This window comes from Oryctolagus cuniculus, chromosome 10, assembly GCF_964237555.1.
Source record: "Oryctolagus cuniculus chromosome 10, mOryCun1.1, whole genome shotgun sequence".
NCBI classification, from domain to species: Eukaryota; Metazoa; Chordata; class Mammalia; order Lagomorpha; family Leporidae; genus Oryctolagus; species Oryctolagus cuniculus.
In genome coordinates, this window is record NC_091441.1 from 124,250,441 (window position 1) to 124,270,574 (window position 20,134).

The following is a 20,134-nucleotide window of genomic DNA, read 5'->3' on the forward strand; positions in this document are numbered from 1 at the left end:
TCATTTACTTCTAGAACACACACATGTACAATTAATTTAATAAACAAGAAATGGGACAGACAGGATGGCTTCTCAAACTGTCAACAAGCTAGGCTGATCTCTCACAATCCAGCAGCTTCAGAGCTGCTGACGCCTTATGCAAAAGCCTAAGAAAAATAATTCCATTTAAAGCCATTTTGGCTCACAAACCTTGTTTGTGTCTTATTGCTCCTTTCCCTCATGCTATTGTGACGAAGCTGACGGGAAGACAGGGGTTTCTCTTCCCAGAGAAGCCAGTATACGAGCCTCTCATTCAAGCCCTTCAAATCTGAGATCCTTGTTCTGAGCAGGTTTCACAAACTAACCCAGCTGTGTCAGTGAGGTAACTTTTTTTTTTTTTGACAGAGAGTTAGTGAGAGAGAGAGAGACAGAGAGAACGGTCTTCCTTCCGTTGGTTCACCCCCAAAATGGCCGCTACGGCTGGCGCACTGCGGCGATCCGAAGCCAGGAGCCAGGTGCTTCCTCCTGGCCTCCCATGCGGGTGCAGGGGCCCAAGCACCTGGGCCATCCTCCACTGCCTTCCCAGGCCACAGCAGAGAGCTGGACTGGAAGAAGAGCAACCAGGACAGAACCGGCGCCCCAACTAGAACCTGGAGTTCCAGCACCGCAGGCAGAGGATTAGCCTAGTGAGCCGTGGCACCAGCCAGTGAGATAACTTTTAAAAAAAAGGTTGATTTATTTATTTACATGAAAGGGTGAGTGTCAGAGAGAGAGAGAAAGAGAGAGAGAATCTTTAATCCACAACAGCCAGGTCTGGTCCAGGCTAAAGCCAGGAGCCTGAAACACCATCCAGATGCCCTACATGGGTGCAGGGGTCCAAGGACAAGGTCCATCTCCCACTGGTTTCCCAAATGTTGCAGCAGGGAGCTGGGTCAGACACAGCAGCCAGTACTGCAGCCAGCACTCTGATCTGGGATGCCGGCATCCCAAGCAGCTGCTTCATCCACTGGGCCACAAGGTGGGTCCCAGTGAGACAACTTTTGAGGATCTAGCCAGGTCCTGCTCGATCTGCAAAGACCCAAACCCACAGAAATCTTTACTGTCCCTCAGGACGTGGCAAGGAAACAGAGTTAAGATGAGGGAGTGAATCCTCAAACTGTAGCAGACCATGGTCAGAACAGGATTTGACTAAGGGCCTTCTCTTTAAACACCAAACCTCCTCTATGGCGAGCATTGCTTTGGGACACAGTGATCTCCAGGGGGCCAGGAACAGTAATGGACCTGAAATCTATACGGGAACATTGTGTCTAATGCCCTGGTACAGACTACGGTTTCCCTCAACACGGTCAAGGGTGATGCTGCTTTCGGATGTCTCAGCAACCTGCCCTGCCTGAGCAGAACACGGAGCACGGAGCACACTCACTGTGGTCAGGGAGGCTGGGGCTCCAGAGCAGATGGACCCACGGGAGAGGCCGGACGTGGGGTGGAAGCCGGCCCTTGTCATTCAGCAGCCCCAGGTCGGGGCCAGGAACCTGCCGGAGCAGATGGCAGCCCAGCTGTTCTTCCACTCTATCACTCAGTTAGTCACTTAACAAACTCACAGTGACAAATGTGCTGTGCGCTGGTCACCATGGACACAGCCCTGAAAAACACCAGCACCTGCTTTCCTGAGGATGTGAGATGTTTGGTAGTGAGGAGAACTGTGAGCCAGCAAACCTAGTGTTTCTCCATTCACCCAAACGACACATTCATGATTCTAGTTGAAATCCATGCATTGCCTGCACTTATGCTTCACTGGCTTACTTTTTAAGATGCATTCTCTCACTGCTGTACATAGGAAACCAGCACCACTTAACATAAAAGTACATACACTGAAATAAAAATAGTAACTCCAATCAGACCTTCCTTGTGGCTAACTGAATCTCTCACTCTGAGATCTGCTCTTTACTGAAAAGACACAGTACCAAGTGTTACAAGTTCTTTAAACTGTAAGTACAAAACCAGCCCTTGATGTCATCTGAAATACTAATAAAAGAGAATTTAAAAAGAAGACAAAATTAAAAAGGAAAAACAGTTGCTTTAGTTAAATCTTATTGTTTCACTCTATTTAATCTTCCTTTACTTTTGATCATTTTATATCTCACCACTTTTGTCAGCCCCATAATCCAGGAAATTCTGAGTGGATTAGAGCCAATGTTCCAATATTAGAGGGGGCATGAAGCCTTAACCCACTAAAGCTTCCCATACGGGGAGAGCTTTATGGAACAAATAATTAACAGACATCAAGGAAACCCCACTGTGTAGAGATCCTCAGTCACCTGCATATCACATCCATCCTGGAGCTGGAGCTTCCCTTCTAACTCAACACACACGCTGGCAGACTCACTTCTTTGCTGGAGATGTCGCTCGCTGTCCTGTCAATAAGCCATTCAGTGCAAGTCACCCACTCAGTCATGGAAAAAAGAATGAGCAACTACTGCATACCAGACACTGTTCTAGGCACAAGGAATATAGTACCAAAAAGATGCTGCTGCTCTTACCCTCAAGGTTACATGAGAATTTTACGGGGAGGACAGCAAGTACAATTCTGTACGCCAGTGCTTCCCAACCTCAGCATGACTGACATCTGAGGAAGGATAATTATTCTTTTTAAAAAAAATATTTATTGGGGCTAGCGCTGTGAAATAGCAGGTAAAACTGCTACCTGCAGTGTGGGCATCCCATATGGGCACTGGTTCAAATCCCGGCTGCTCCACTTCTAATCCAGCTCTCTACTATGGCCTGGAAAAGCAGTAGAAGATGGCCTAAGTCCTTGGTCCCCTGAACCTGCGTGGGAGACATGGAAGAAGCTCCTAGCTTTGGATCAGCGCAGCTCCAGCTGTAGAGGCCATCTGAGGAGTGAACCAGCAGATGGAAGACCTCTCTCTTTCTTGCTACCTCTGCCTCTCTATAACTCTCTCTTTCAAACAAATAAATAAATCTTAAAAAAAAAAAAAAAGATTTATGGGGCTGGTGCTGTGGCACAGCGGGTAAAGCTATCACCTGCAGTGCCGGCATCCCATATGGGTGCAAGTTCAAGCATCGGCAGCTCCACTTCCCATCCAGCTCTCTGCTATCGCCTGGGAAAGCAGTGGAAGGTGGCCCAAGTCCTTGGGCTCCTGCATCTGCGTGGGAGACCCAGAAGAAGCTCCTGGCTCCTGGCTTTGGGTCGGCTCAGCTCCGGCCATTGTGGCCATCTGGGGAGTGAACCAGATGGAATTAAGACCTCTTTCTTTCTGCCTTTGCCTCTCTGTAACTCTGACTTTCAAATATAAACACATTTTAAAACATAGATTGATTGATTTATTTGGTAGAGTTACAAACAGAGAGGGAGAGACAGTGAGAAAGCTCTTCTATCCGCTGTTTCACTCCCCAGTGGCCACAATTCCCAGAGCTGGGACGATCTGAAGCCAGGAGCCAGGAGCTTCTTCTGGGATTCCCATGCGTGTACAGGGGCCCAAGTACTTGGGCCATCTTCCACTGCTTTATCAGGCCATTAGCAGAGAGCTGGACCGGAAGAGGGAACAGCTGGGGCACGACCTGGCATCCATGTGGATGCTGCTGCCACAGGCTTATGCTTGGCCCACCGCACCACAGTGCTGGCCCTATTTATTCTTTTTTTAAAAAATGATTTATTATTTATTTGAAAATCAGAGTTACAGAGAGAGTCAAACAGATAAAGAGAGATCTTCCACCCCTGGTTCACTCCCCAAATAGCAGCAATGGTCTGAGGTTGGGTTGGGCTGAAGCCAGGAGCTAAGAGTCTCTTCTAGGCCTCCCACTTGGGTAGCAGGGACCCAAACATTTGGGCCACATTCTACTGCTTTCCCAGGCCATGATCAGGGTGCTGGATTGGAAGTGGAGCAGCCTGGACAAGAACCGGCACCCATATAGGATGCTGGTGTTACAGGTGGTGGCTTTACCAAACACACCACAACACCGGCCTGGGATAATTATGCTTTGTCATGGTGAGCTTGTCCTGGGATCACAGGATGATTGCACACATCCCTGGCCCCTATTGATGCGATGCAACCCTCTCTCCCATTTCTTGTGACTACTGCCAACATCTCCAAATATCACCAAATGCTCCCTGAAGTGCAAAACAACCCCTGGTTGAAAACTGCTACCCTAAATCCTTCTTCTCTGGTCCAAAGCAAGGGCACCACGTGTTAGTGACCAGGTGCAGTTGTTGCTTCCTGGTGTTCATCAGCCACTCATCACTCACAGGAAAAGCTTTGCCTGGCTCTGCACAATGCGATGATGCAGCTTAGGCAGGAGAGCCAACAAAGCACCAGGACCTAATGTGCCAGTTGAAGGTGCACTATGTTTTTAGATTCACTTATCAAAACTACTGCTATTCTGTGTTGTCTGCCTTTTGCCACGAATATATATACACCCATGGAGGAATGGAACCCTTTTACTTAGCTTAAAACATGTTTAGTACTAAAACAAAGCTCTAAGAAAATAAAGAAGAAAGCATTAGTGGTGGATGCTGTAGATAACTCCAGGTAATTCACTGCTCGTTCAGTTCCTGGGCATGAGCCCCAGGAACTAATGAGAAGGGGAACAAGAAGTAGATGAGACAGACACATCCTTAATCCACAAACACCGTCCTGTTGGTCCTTGTAGCACACCAGCAGTTCTCAGCCTTCACCATGATAGTGGAGCTGGTGGGTGTGGAAAGAGACTCCACCTGCCAACTGAGGATCCATCCAGGACTCCTGACATTACAAAGTGCCACAGATAATGAATTTAGGCTGTCAAAGGTGGGGACTCTGTTCTAGGTTGCTGGGAAATAGTGGAAAAAAAATTAAGCCTACAGCTCAAATAGGACCCATTCATCTCTTCATTTTCCAGATTTCAGATGTCAACCCACTTCCATTAAGCTCTGATGCATGCCAGAAATGAAACATTTTTGGACATTTTTCCATAGAATATAACTGTGCAATTTAGTGTTTGTGTACATGAACATACACACATGCAAACACACATGGAAACACACATACACACCACTGGTATTCAAAGGAGATAGCAATAGTACCCAACTGTGACTCACTAAATTCTCAGCACTACCTGAGTGATCCACGCTTCTGAGTGAGTATCACATGCAAGCCATAATCACCCACATGACACCAAACTCTCAGCAGTCCTCCATGTGGCCCCTGAGCCCCTGCAGCTGGGACTCCATCTCAGTGGCTAACAGAGTCTCTTTAAGTTCACATGATAGAAAGATCACTGAGAACACACAGCTCAAACCAATCTTTCCCAGAAAACAACTGCTTTTTGAGATTGTAATGACAGTAAGAAGCCAGTGAGAAGATTAAGAATGAAAACGTTTCAAAGCTACTACAAAGTTAGAGTAATTAAAACAGCATGGTGAGGCTGGCACTGTGGCACGGCAGGTAAAGCTGCTGCCTGCAGTGTCGACATCCCATATGGACACCGGATCGAGTCCTGGCTGCGCCACTTCCAATCCAGCTCTCTGTTATGGCTTGGGAAGGCAGTGGAAAATGGCCTAAGTCCTTGGGCCCCTGCTCCCACATGGGAGACCCAGAAGAAGCTCCTGGCTCCTGGCTTCAGGTTGACTCAGTTCCGGCCATTGCGGCCATTTGGGGTGTGAATCAATGGATGGAAGACCTCTCTCTCTCTCTCTCTTTCTCTCTCTCTCTCTCTCTCTCCTCCTCCCCCACTCCCCCCCTCTCCTTCTCCCTCTGCCTCTCTGTAACTCTGCCTTTAAAATAAATAAATAAATCTTAACAACAACAACAAAAAAAAGTACAGTGCTGGTATAAAAATCAACACATGGATCAACTGAATGGAATAGAGAGCCCAGAAATTAATCTACATACATAAAACCAACTGATTTTGACAAAGGTGCCAAGAACACACATTGGAGAAAGGATAGCCTTTTCAATAAATGGTGCTGGCAAAACTGGTTATACATATGTAGAAGAATTAAATCAGACCTCTACCAGTCACCATATACCAAAAAATTCAACTCAAGATGGATTAAAGACCTAAATAGAAGACCTGAAACAGAAATTACTAGGCAATGCTGTTTTGAAGAAGACCACAAAAGAATGGGCAACAAAACCAGACAAAGCAAAACTAGCTTCTGAGCAGTAACGGAAACAACAGAGTGAAGAGCCACCCAAGAGAACAGGAGAAAATATCTGCAAGCTACTTATCTGACAAAGAATTTATATCCAGAACATATCAATAACTCAAAAACTCAACAATAACAAAATAACCAATCCTGTTAACAAGTAGGCAGAGGACTTAAACAGACAGTTCTCAAAAGAATAAATACTAATGACCAAGATAAGTATGAAAAATTGCTCAATATCGCAGGCATCAGAGAAAATACATCAAAACCACATCGAGATATCATCTTGCCTCTGTCAGAATGGCTATTATCAAGAAGATAGACAGCAACAAAGGCCAGCAAGGGTGTGGAGAAATGGTGGTGGGAACATAAATGAGTGCAGCCACTGTGGAAAACTCTGGAAAGTTCTTCAAAAACAGAGAAATGGAACAGTCATGGGATCCAGGTACCCCACTATTGGGTAGATACCCAAAAGACAAGAACTCAGCATATCAAGGAGATATCTGCTCCACCACAGTAGCCAATATGCAGGATCAGCTAGGACGTCTATTTCAGATGAATGAATAGAGAACTTGTAGTATATATACACGAGGGAATATTATTCAGTCATAAAAAGAGTGAGATCCTGTCATTTGCAGCAAAATGGATGGAACCAGAAGATATGTCTATTAAGTGAAATAAATCAGACAGAGAAAGACAAATACAGCATGTGTTCCCCTTAAGTGGGAGCTAAAATACAGACTCAATATGCACAGAACATGGAGACTACTAGAGGCTGGGAGCAGTGGGAAGATACAGGGAGTTTGGATAACAGGTACCAACCTGGAGTTACACTGAAGGAACAGATTCCAGTGTGCAAACCACAGGGGAGACCATAGCTCACAACAGCCCAGTATACACTGATGGGCAAACAGAGGAAAGAAGCTCCAGGCTTGCAATCCACAAGTAATAGCAAAGAAGTGGAAATGTTGCTTACCCTGGATTTTTTTTTTTTTTTTTTGGACAGGCAGAGTTAGACGACAGTGAGAGAGACAGAGAGAAAGGTCTTCCTTCCATTGGTTCACTCCCCAAGTGGCTGCCACAGCTGGCATGCTGCGCCGATCCAAAGCCAGGAGCCAGGTGCTTCCTCCTAGTCTCCCATGCGGGTGCAGGGCCCAAGCACTTGGGCCATCCTCCACTGCCTTCCTGGGCCACAGCAGGGAGCTGGACTGGAAGAAGAGCAACCAGGTCAGAACCGGCGCCCAAACCAGGATTATAACCTGGGATGCCGGCGACACAGGCAGAGGATTAGCTTAGTGAGCCGCAGTGCCGGCCAACTCACCCTATTCTGATACGGTATAAATGGACTGATCTAGCCCATAAACTTTTTTTTATTTTTTTTATTTTTATTTTTATTTTTTTATTTTTATTTTTTGACAGGCAGAGTGGACAGTGAGAGAGAGAGACAGAGAGAAAGGTCTTCCTTTTTTGCCGTCGGTTCACCCTCCAATGGCCGCTGCAGCCGGTGCGCTGCGGCCGGCGCATCGCGCTGATCCGAAGGCAGGAGCCAGGTGCTTCTCCTGGTCTCCCATGGGGTGCAGGGCCCAAGCACTTGGGCCATCCTCCACTGCACTCCTGGCCACAGCAGAGAGCTGGCCTGGAAGAAAGGCAACCAGGACAGAATCCGGCGCCCCGACCGGGATTAGAACCCGGTGTGCCGGCACCGCAAGGCAGAGGATTAGCCTATCGAGCCGCGGTGTACCATTTTTAAAGAGTGAAAACATCTGTGAAGTGTACTGCAACGGAAAAAATAGTCTCAAGTCCTGAATTCAAGTGTGATTTCCAGATGCAAACAAGGGGCCCCCAGCGCAGCAGCATGGTACATGGGGTGGGGTGAGCTGGTCCTGCAGCAAACACAGGGTGGGCTCAGGCAGAGACAGTCCTGGTTCTGTTGGTGCTCGGGTCTGAAAGCGTCCCCTCCAGAATCCAGGTACTGAAAGGGAGTCGCCAGTGTAAGGGTGTTTAGTCACAGGGCGCTCACGCAGGGGTCAGGTCAGGAGGGCCTCTAATGAGCAGGCCAGGGTCCTTACAAAAAGGCTGCAGGCAGTGCATGCCTCCGCCACATGAGGACACACAGGAAGCCACCCACCATGTGCAGCTGCCTTGATTCAGACTTCCCAGCTCACAGAAATGTGTGAAATCCACTCCTGTGCTTTATGAATAACCATTCTTGTATTCCCCCTGGCAGCACAAAGAGACTAAGACACAGTAAGGCCTTGCATAGCCTGGTGCCTGTTGTCCTTCCGGGCCTCCCTCCACCCAGCCTCAGAGTCATCTCAACACCCTGAAAAGCAGCTCACCTTCCACAGCTCACACCTGGCAGCTATCTGCTCCCAGTTCTGATGGCAATGACCCAGCTCACCTCCTCAGGGGGACTGGTCTCCAGATAGACAGCCCTGGGGAAGGACCTGGTCTCCAGAGGGGCAGCCCAGGAGGAGAACCTGGTCCCTGAGAGAGTCCAGCCTCTTAGTGAGGGACCCATGATCCCTGCATGGGAAGAGGTAGGCAGGGCCAAAGTGGCACAAGAGAAGTTGAGTGTGGAGCAGGGTGGGAGCACTTCAGTGTGCCCTGCAGGGACCTTGCAGACAGGCTGGTCCTTAGAGGTGTCCAGAAAGGGCTGACACTGAGGGTGACACTGAGGGCTGACACTGACAGGGTTGACACTGAGAGCTGACACTGAGGGTGACACTGAGGGTGACACTGAGGGCAACACTGAGGGTGACACTGAGGGTGACACTGAGGGTGACACTGACAAGACTGACACTGAAGGCTGACACTGAGGGTGACACTGAGAGCTAACACTGACAGGGCTGACACTGAGGGCTGACACTGACGAGGGTGACACTGAGGGTGACACTGACAGGGCTGACACTGAGGGTGACACTGAGGGTGACACTGACAGGGCTGACACTGAGGGTGACACTAATGGTGTCAGCTCACTGAGAGCTGACAAGGAGTACTGACACAGGGCTGACACTTTTGGGCTGACATTGAGGGCTGACACTGACAGGGCTGACACTGAGGGCGACACTGAGGGTGACACTGAGAGCTGACACTGAGGGTGACACTGACAAGACACTGAAGGCTGACACTGGGGGTGACACTGGCATGGCTGACACTGAGGGTGACACTGAGAGCTGACACTGACAAGACTGACACTGAAGGCTGACACTGAGGGTGACACTGAGAGCTAACACTGACAGGGCTGACACTGAGGGCTGACACTGACGAGGGTGACACTGAGGGTGACACTGACAGGGCTGACATTGAGGGTGACACTGAGGGTGACACTGACAGGGCTGACACTGAGGGTGACACTAATGGTGTCAGCTCACTGAGAGCTGACAAGGAGTACTGACACAGGGCTGACACTTTTGGGCTGACACTGAGGGCTGACACTGACAGGGCTGACACTGAGGGCGACACTGAGGGCGACAGAGGGCTGACACTGAGAGCTGACACTGAGGGTGACACTGACAAGACACTGAAGGCTGACACTGGGGGTGACACTGGCATGGCTGACACTGAGGGTGACACTGAGAGCTGACACTGACAGGGCTGACACTGAGGGCTGACACTGACGAGGGTGACACTGAGGGTGACACTGACAGGGCTGACATTGAGGGTGACACTGAGGGTGACACTAATGGTGTCAGCTCACTGAGAGCTGACAAGGAGTACTGACACAGGGCTGACACTTTTGGGCTGACACTGAGGGCTGACACTGACAGGGCTGACACTGAGGGCGACACTGAGGGCGACAGAGGGCTGACACTGAGAGCTGACACTGAGGGTGACACTGACAAGACACTGAAGGCTGACACTGGGGGTGACACTGGCATGGCTGACACTGAGGGTGACACTGAGAGCTGACACTGACAGGGCTGACACTGAGGGCTGACACTGACGAGGGTGACACTGAGGGCGACACTGACAGGGTTGACACTGAGGGTGACACTGACAGGGCTGACACTGAGGGTGACACTGAGGGCTGACACTAAGGGCTGACATTGATGCGCTGACAGTGAAGGCTAACACTGATGGTGTCAGCTCACTGAGAGCTGACAGAGTGCTGACACAGGGCTGACACTGATGGGCTAACACAGGGCTGACACTGATGGATGGACACCATGGGGCTGACACTGAGAGCTGCCCACTAGCACCACTGAGAGTACCTCACTGTCTCTCCACAGTCACATGGTAACATGGTGACAATACCGCTGACCTCACAGCTTGAACAGTGTCTAAGGAGGTATCTTGCTCAGTGTAAGTTCTCATTAATTGTCAAAGATGTCTTTCTTTTAGCAAAAAGTACAGGTGCAAATTCAGTTTGGGAACGTAAGAAACAAAAAGGAAACACACAAAAAAAGCCTGTTCCTTCTTTTCCCACCTCACCCATTTATTCGCCTAGTTTTCCCAGGAGCTTACCATGTGGCAGGATCATCCCTGACTGAGGGACGACAGTAGCAAGCCTTATCCACACGGAGCCTATATTTTAGTGGTGAGGAGAGATAAAGTAAACACAAAGAAGCAAGTAATAACATGCCACTAGTAGGAGTGTTAACCTGGAGGACATAAGAATGTGTCTCTTAAGATACTGTATCACTGGATTCCATCGGGGTCCCAGGACCCAAACCAAACCAATTTAAGTGAGGGAGCTTTACTGGCCCACAAAGACTCCCTAGAAGACCAAAGGAGAAGTCTCAGGGACCTTGGCCCCAGTAGCCCAAACACCATCAAGGCATCGTCTGTCTGTCTTGAGTGTCAGCATCACGCAGGGGTCAGCTCTGTGTTCCTCTAGGGCTCAGTGATCTGCACGGTACGGCTCTCAGCACACAAATGGGCATTGCCTGTCCCTCAATCCACCTGGTTAAAAGAGCATGAGTGGCTGACGGGCACAGTGAGAGTAACAGGGATGATACCACTGGGCCTTCCCCTCGTCTAGAAGACAGTACGGTCACGTGAATGCATCTGCTAGAATATAAACGCTGTCGGTGGTACCACTCCCTCTTTCCTGGAGACAAACTAGGGCTCACAGAGATGGATCAGGGCACTCCACACACACACAGGATGTGGAAGACCAGAGGCCAGATGCAAGCCCACTTCAGCACCTCCCAAGCTCTGCTCATCACCAGTCACACTTAGCTATCACGATTACCTCATTATCCTACTCAATCCACGCTAACAAGTCTTCCACACACAAAAGTTGATAATCAGACATTCACAAATGAAAGGTCACACAAAGGCTGACAAAATGGGAAATGTTACAAGGGAAAATAAACATGAAGGGCCAGTTAACCCTGTGATCACGGAGGCCCAACCAGCAGCAACCTACCCATCAGCCAGATCTAACTTGTGTCATAGGTGTGCTGAGGAGGCTGACGTGAAGTGTGCAGCAGCCTGGGGGTCAAGGAGGTGTGATGTATGATTCTCAATAATACATAGTTCACCCTGAATAATCAATCCCTGGGTTTTCTTTAAAAAAAAAATATTTGTTTATTTATTTGAAAGGCAGAGTTACACAGAGAGAGAAGGAGAGGCAGAGAGAGAGAGGTCTTCTAGCCGCTGGTTCACTCTCCAGTTGCCACAATGACCAAAACTTCACCGATCCGAAGCCAAGAGCCAGGAGCTTCTTCCAGGTCTCCTACATGGGTGCAGGGGCCCAAGAACTTGGGCCATCTTCTGCTGCTTTCCTAGGCCACAGCAGAGAGCTGGATCATAAGTGGAGCAGCTGGGACTCAAACCAGCACCCAAATGGGATGCCGGCACTGCAGGCAGTGGCTTTACCTGCTGCACCACAGTGCCAGCCCCTATCATTCGATTTTACAGTCCTTGGATTTCCATTTCCAACTCAGCTTGATATTTTTAGCTGAAAAACTAAATTCATTTTAAACAGGACTGTAAAAATGTGACAATTACAAACCATGATGGGAAACTGACATCTCCCAGAAACATTTTAAAGGCTTTTTAGTAGGAGAAATATGTTCTATAAAATCTAATCTAAGATCACAGAAGCTTCTAAAACGTGTATTAGAGAAACCTAAGTAAAGTTGCTAAAACGTGGATTTATGCTTTTCTTTCAAAGTCTGTTTTCCCAAAAGAAAACTTTTCCTAACCTTCCAGGATATAGGCTTCCATAATATCTGGATTTAAACTGTCAGCTTTAAATTTGCTTAGGAAGAATCACAAAACTTCTAAGGAAGGAATCCAGAAGGCAGGTAACCTGACACCCACACGTGTAGAACTGAAACTGAGAGATAAAATGTGTCACCTAATGTCACACTGCAAATCAGCATGATGATGATGAAGATGATGACGATGAAGATGATGAGGACTAGGACACTGTTAATTCTCACAGATCTGTGGTATAGGAGCAAAGCTTCCATCTGTAGTGGTAGCGTCCCATATGGGTGCCAGATCAAGTCCCAGCTGCTCCACTTCTGATCCAGCTCCCTGCTAGTGGCCTGGGATAGCCGTGGAAGATGGCCCAAGTGCTTGAGACCCTGTACCTGCATGGGAGACCCAGAAGAAGCTCCTGGCTCCTGGCTTCAGATTGGCCCAGCTCTGGCCATTGTGGCCAACTGGGGAGTACACCAGCAGAAGACTCTCTCTCTCTCTCTCTCTCTCGCTCTCGCTCTCGCTCTCTGCCTCTGTGTAACTCTGTCTTTCAAATAAATAAATAAATCTTTAAAAAAAAAATGGGGGGTCATAATCTCCACTTTACTGATCAGGAGCTTGAGGGTCAGAGAGATTGATTAATTTGTCCAAAATCCTCAAATGAGATGTTGCCAAATTTGAGCTAGAAGTCAGATTTTTTTCTGGTTCTAAAATCTACTCTCTTGGTAAATTATCCACAACGCTGTCCCCTGTCCTGTAGCTGGAATGATTTTCCATGCGCCCTCCCCTAGTCTATCTCAACAACACTGAAAGCAGGTTCTCCAGTCACACGGCTCGCTCCTGCCTCGCCTTCTTGCAAACTTTCGTTCCTGTGGTGTTCACTCCCAGAGAACCCTTCTCAGACCACTGGGGTCTAACCACTGAGCAGTCCCTCCCAGCACGTATCATCAGAGCAGCAGCTTTGCTTTGGTTGGCACGAGCATTTGAATAGCATGTGTCTGCATTAAGCGACCATAAACCTCATGAGGTAAGAACTGTATCTTTGTTTGCTACTATGTCCTGGACTAGTGGCTCTTAATAGTCACAGGAAAATAAGTATTCAATGAACGGATGGAGTTTTTAAGTGCTTAATTCCTACGAACTGATAGAGTGTGTAATAATCAGAGAATTGGAGAGCTACTAAAGCTCGATAAGAAGATACATTTGCTTTCACTGTCACTCACAGATGGCACAGGTTCTGCATTCTATGAAACATGTAAAGCACGACAAGACACTATGCTGTGTAGGAACTGAAGGGATCAGAACACAGCCAAGCTGGCCTAAGGGGCACTGTGAGCTGCAGGGAGTTAGGGAACGGAAGACACACAGAGAGGTCTTTGCCCTCCCACATCTGCCAGGGAGTAAGACATGGATCCCCCGTGCAAAGATAGCCCCTTCCCTCCCCACCCAGACAGCACCACCATCCCTGGAGACAGGAGTCAGCAATGACAGATCTGCACAAATTACCAAAAGAAGCCTTGTCTTCTGTTAGTTCCCCACACATAGACACCCCTGGCCACACCACTGACCACCCTTTGTCAGAATGGTGTTTGTGCCCTTCTGTGGGGTTTGATTTCTTTTTCTGTGATTGCCTCCATGCACACCAAAATTAAAATTAAATTAGTAGGCCGGCGCCACGGCTCACTAGGCTAATCCTCCACCTTGCAGCGCCGGCACACTGGGTTCTAGTCCCGGTCGGGGCTCCAGATTCTGTTCCGGTTGCCCCTCTTCCAGGCCAGCTCTCTGCTGTGGCCGGGAGTGCAGTGGAGGATGGCCCAAGTGCTTGGGCCCTGCACCCCATGGGAGACCAGGATAAGTACCTGGTTCCTGCCTTCGGATCAGCGCGGTGCGCCGGCCGCAGCACGCCGGCCGCGGTGGCCATTGGAGGGTGAACCAATGGCAAAGGAAGACCTTTCTCTCTGTCTCTCTCTCTCACTGTCCACTCTGCCTGTCAAAAAATAAAAAAAATTACTAAGACATCAAAGAAAATTTGTGTGCCTTTTTTCTTGTCAATCTGTCTTCTGTTAGCATAATTCACAGGCCCAGGCACAGAAACTAAGAGGGAATAGGAAAAATTTTCTCCTCCCCCACACAATATTCAGATATTTAAGGAGCTGGCTACTCTCATAGTGAAACAACAAAAATTGCATGAATCTTGATATAGCCAGTAAATGAGAAACTAATAACTAACATTTTAGTACAGATAACTCTGAAATAAATTCACTAGGCTATAGTCTCTCAAATATGAAACTATTCAACTGCCGTTTGCAGTTGTCAAGAGAATCCTAACGTGTGCCTATGGAAGCACAGCGCCAGCTTCTCAGGACTGCAAAGGGAGAACTCCAGATTCCCACAAAAAGGCTCATTTCTTCTTTCACAGTACACAAGGGAGACCACGCTTTCTTTGGGAGCCGGAGGCATTTGTTCTTCTTCCCCTGTCTGCTCTCTGCTTTTGTCTGTCCTGTAGCTTAAGGTGTTTGTGGAAGCACTCATCTTCCACTGCAGGACCACTCAGGACAGTGACTGAGCCCGGCCCAGGCTTTGACAGCTTCTGACTGCCCTGCATTATCACCAGGCCTGAGTGGTGCCTGCCCTGTCGGGGTGGGAGACAACTCTCATGCATTTCTTCACTTCTTTCTCAAGGCCTGAAATATGTGCACACATGTGGAGTCTAATAAAACTTTCTGTTCGTGGAGACATCCGTGACTGTGTATGTGACATATGTGGTATTTCCCTAGTGTGGCTTGTCTTGGGGCAAAAACAGCATTTTGTAGAGGAAAGTTTTCTCCCTTTCTTGGACTTTGCTCTCAATCATTTGTCTAGTTTTTGTGTTATATATTTTCAAAACTTATTATTTTATTGTCCAACTGCTACTTGAGCAACCCTTTGAAATATCAGCATAAGATCCAGAAGTTGCTTATGAAAGAAATGGCCCATATTTTCTGGTTTCAGCATCTTTTTGCACTTAATGTTCTAATGGCCACTTTATTAAGTCTTTTCTCTGTAATACGATAGCAATTGTCTTCCTCTTGATAAACGAATTCTGCCTTCTGAATTTGCAAAGAAAGAAACCAATGAGGACAGAATCCAAACTTATTAAAATCTTACAACCCAACAAAAAAAAAAGGGCCATAGGGTAAATTCTGGAGGTAGTCAAGGTCTGTGACCTTAATCCTGCAGGTGCTTGAGTCCAGACCTGATTGTGCACATCAAATGTGCTGTTCATCATATATCATTTATTAAGGAAAACTCACAGACTTACAAGATTGAAAAAAAAAACCTGTAAAATTATTCCAAAGCTAGCCTTAAAAATTTAAGAGCTCATTTGATAATCTTTAGAGTTCTGAGATGCCTAGTATCTTAAAAACCACCTAAACCTTTTTGAAGACGACGCGGTAGCCTTAGGTGCGGAGCGTGTTTGCACCCGCTCCTGCTCCTGACTCACCGAGAAACAAGTCGGTCAGGAAGCCGCGCCGCAGCCATGGCTTTTAAAGACACCAGAAAGATGCCCGTGGAACCAGAGGTGGCCATTCACCGAATTAGGATCACCCTGACCAGCCGCAACGTCAAGTCCCTGGAGAAGGTGTGTGCTGACTTGATCAGAAGAGCAAAGGAGAAGAATCTGAAAGTGAAAGGACCTGTTGGGATGCCTACCAAGACACTGCGGATCACTACAAGGAAAACCCCTTGTGGTGAAGGTTCTAAGACGTGGGACCGGTTCCAGGTGAGAACCCATAAACGGCTCATTGTTTGCTCAGCCCTTCTGAGACTGTGAAACTGATCACTGCCATCAGCATTGAGCCGGGAGCAGAAGCTGACGTCACCACTGCAGATGCCTAAGCCAACCGACTGTTTGAATAAATTGACTACCACTTGTTAAAAAAAAAAAAAACCACCTATAGCATTATAACACATGCTGATCTATCTCAGCTTCCCTTTTGGAGTCCTCACTGAATTTTCATGCCTGGAAATCACATTGATTTGTGTCCAAGATTTGAGAAAAAGCACTTCAATAAGACTCCAGTTAAAACAAGTGAATTTTTGGCACCTCACTACCAAAATTATGCATGCAAATGGGAGGTAATCCAAAGCACAGCCAAGAGAATTAGGAAGACAATGGAGTACTCAGCCACCTTCTGAATGTCCCTGAAGTGCCTCAACAACAATAAAGAAACATAACAGCCCATGAATATTTAAAAGCTGTGAGCCTCAAATACAGACAGGAGTGACTGATTTGGGAGCCAGGGCATGAAACTAGCTCTGAGGTGCTCTTATCTTGGGAACAGAGAAAGGGTACCTCTGGTGTCATCATTCGACATGGGAAACATTCCTTACCTGTGCATTCGTCCAGCATCGACTAGATCTTTCACACATGTGGGAAAGCACGCTAATTACCCAACAGAGGCACTTTTTTCTGAGGAGAGTCTTGGCTTCCACTTAGCACACTTGAGGAGAGATTTCCATTGTAAACAACGCACACAAAACTACCTCACACCTCCATTTCCTAACGTCCTGAGGGAGTGAGTCACAGGCCAGCACCGACACAGGTGTCGGAGCTCTGGCAGACATGGGGACCGAGGGTCAGTGCCACTGAAGACCAAGAGGAGCACGGGATTCAGAGAAGCAGTCCAGGGACTGTCAGCACAGAGGGGTCCTAGGCATGATGGATCAGGAGCCTCTCTCCCTCACTCACTCCATTCCTCCTTTTTCTCTTCCCCTCCCCATCTTCCTGAAGTGGGTCTGTACTCACTGTAGTTTGGCCTGAATCTTGCCCTCAAAGACAAGTCCATGAGACAAATGTGTGAAGAGCTCATTGCACCTGTGTGTAAGGCGTGTACAGCTGGAGACCTGCCCTGCAGGCTGCATTTGTGCTGTGTGTGCAGCTCACTGTAATGAGACATTCACAAAGTAGGGCAGTTACTGCTCTAGCCAGGCATACAAATGTCTCTGATACAGATGGAGAGTCACTGGAAAATAATCCACACCTCTAGTAAAAAGAAAAAATCATAGACCTACCAGGAGAGGCAGCTACGATCCTCTCCCACATAGCACTTCACTGAGACTTGAATGAAAACCACTACACTCTCTTCCATAATGAAAGGACATGTAGTCTGGCTGTTGGGGTAGAAGAAGCCGTCCAATCCCAGGAGCCAGGAGGAGGAGCAGAGCTAGAGATAAGCCCCACCAACCAGTGCCAGCGTGTGCCCAGGTGACACACACTGCACAGGTGTCACCATGGACTTCTCCACAGAAACAGTCTCCATCCTCACCCACCTCGGCCTCCGGCTGAGACGGGTGCACAACCCCATGTTGTATAAATGATGGATCAGTATGGCAATGGGTGAAATGCATGGTCCTCCGACAGTCACAAACTCCATCTCCACATTTCTAACACTGAGACTGCAGGTTGTGCTCTAAATAAGCTCAAATTAGGGTACTGAAACATAGAAAACAAAAATCAGTGTTGTGCCATAGTCTAATCAGAGACTAAAGAAGAATCCTTGCGAGACGATGTAGTAAGGGGAAAAATACCAAAGATTCTTAAAGGAAAATCAAAGATGGAGTGCTCGCTCCAGGACAACAACCCCCTCACCTGAAGGCCTCATGCCGACTTCTCAAATCCCACCAGGAAAACCCATCGCAAAGAAGCTTGTTTTGTAGAATAAAATCATGATCTGTTCAGTCACTAAGAGGAACTCAAAAAATAAATATGATTCAATAAAATAAAGGGAAGGATTGTGGTGACAAGTAAGCAGCATGCTTGGTGGGTTTCCACCCACCTTCATATCAGCAAACACAATTATTAATAATCACCGTGACACAGCTCTAGCCACAGTTCCTCCAGGCGGCATGATCATGTCTTTAAACACTTCCTGATTCAGTGCTGCATTTCACGCTAGTCTTGCACCAGAGAGTCACTCCAGTCACTCAGGAACAAGGTCACAGTGAGGTCATGGAGGTGCGAACTGGAGCAAGGGTGCCCCTCACAAACAATTCTCATCAGAGGCTTTCAGGAAGGGTTTACCAGAATACCTTCCCAGTGTGTCTAAATCTCCTCACAGGCCTGCAGGTTACCTGCAGCTGGAAAGTCTGTGCGGGGTACCTAGCTTAGCGCCAGCCCCAAGGGAGCCCCTGAACACCTGGCGGGCCATGCCCTGCCAGTGGGGGGCGCACCGGGCAGAAGTCGTGCCAGGCACACACAGCTCCTGGTGGCTGCTTCCCGGCTGCTACTAAAGGAGGCAACTCTGCGTGAAGGCCCCAGAGCTCCCTCCCACTTGTCCTCACTGCCTCAGATTCACCAAGGCCCCGCTCACCACCGAAACCCAGACAAATTCCACACGCACCAAAGAGCATCACCATTTCAAGAGTCACATCCTCTTGGGGACAAAATGTGGTCTTGAGAAGGTAAAAAGAAAACAATTCTTTCTTTCATATCATTGACAAAAAACTACTTCCTCCTCCCCACAAATCACTTTGTGTTTAAATACTAATAATGATACTAAACGCTAAACGCTGACATTTACCAAAACAAACAAGCAGTGATAAGAACTGCCAACATAATCCAGGCAGAGCAGGTAGAAGCTGGACAGCTGCGCGCAGCCACACGGCTCTGCCTGACCTCCCCAAGTGGACCTCTTCTCACTGATCCAACCTCTGCACTTGGTTGTGATGCAGCCTGGTTTCACCCAAAGAATGTGAAAAAAAGCCAAAGGAGACCTCAGGTCAGATTTCACGTGGATCCAGGAAGTAACTGAGGCTGGAAGCCTTCTCGGCAACCAACGGGCAAGCTCTGTTTGACCCTGAAGATTCAGGCCTCCTCTCCAAAGCTTCAAGTCTGCTAAGATACCAACGACCTCTGATCCCATTTCTATTAAAAGTAACATTTAGACAAACATCATCAAGATGTCACTTTCAGCCTGCAAAGCCAGTGAACAAGCAACAAGGTGAGGGTTCGCTCTTTCAGAACCAAGTCAGCGTTTTGCTGGAGCCCTAAGAACCCAGCACCATACATCTGCCTCACAGCTACTGGGAGCCGCCGGTTACTTCTGTACAAGGCACTGCAAGATCTAAATACAGCAAAAACACAGAGCTACTGACTGAGGGAAACACTGTTACCTAAGTGAAGTCCCCCCAGTTCCTCTGTGAAATGGTCTCAGGGTTAAGACAGGATCATTGTTTGCCGCTTACAGCACCTACAGAGAGATTTGAAACTTGTAATTTTAGAAATAATTTCCTCTAAGAACCCATCGTTAAATTAACTTCCATCTTTTCTCTGCTAAAAACACTGATTTAATTTTTTCTTTCTCCCCACACGCCCCCCAAATTCTCAGCCAAATAACCAAGCATTGCCTTGCTCTGTTGCTAAAAGCGGGATCTTGTAAATTTCCACCATGGGTAACAGAAGCAGAGAGGAGGGACAGGCAGCCACAAATCACCGGGCTCCTGGGAAGAATGACTGCCGCGTGTTCTCTCAGGAGCTACTCTGCAGCAGGCCACAGTCTGCGAGACTCCCCTCGGCCGTCTTCCACAGCTGCTACACCACAGCCACTTGCTTTTGTCTGCTGCTGGAACCAACCTTTCTTGGCACAACAATGTGGGCTGGTGCAAGGGAGCTGCATCAGGAAGCACTCAGACACCAGACCTCTGAATCACAGTGTGGGCATGCGCCTGCCCTCTCTCTCCCAGGTGCGGTCACATCAAGGCTCCCTTGCATGAGAAGTCAGTCTCCCAACCAGCGTACACAATCCTTTCACTGTTAATTCCAAGATGACTCAAGAACTGGCTCCCCAGGTAGAAAGACTGCTGACAACCTTG

The 20,134-nt window shown here is 48.0% G+C and overlaps 1 protein-coding gene and 1 pseudogene across 11 annotated transcripts in view; one reads left to right on the forward strand and one right to left on the reverse strand.

The window, feature by feature from the left end:
* CHL1 (cell adhesion molecule L1 like) overlaps positions 1 to 20,134 on the reverse strand; it is a 175,279-nt gene that overhangs the window by 118,969 nt on the left and 36,176 nt on the right. The gene's annotated exons all lie outside the window — the stretch shown is intronic.
* LOC100345025 (small ribosomal subunit protein uS10-like) lies at positions 15,766 to 16,159 on the forward strand (annotated as a pseudogene).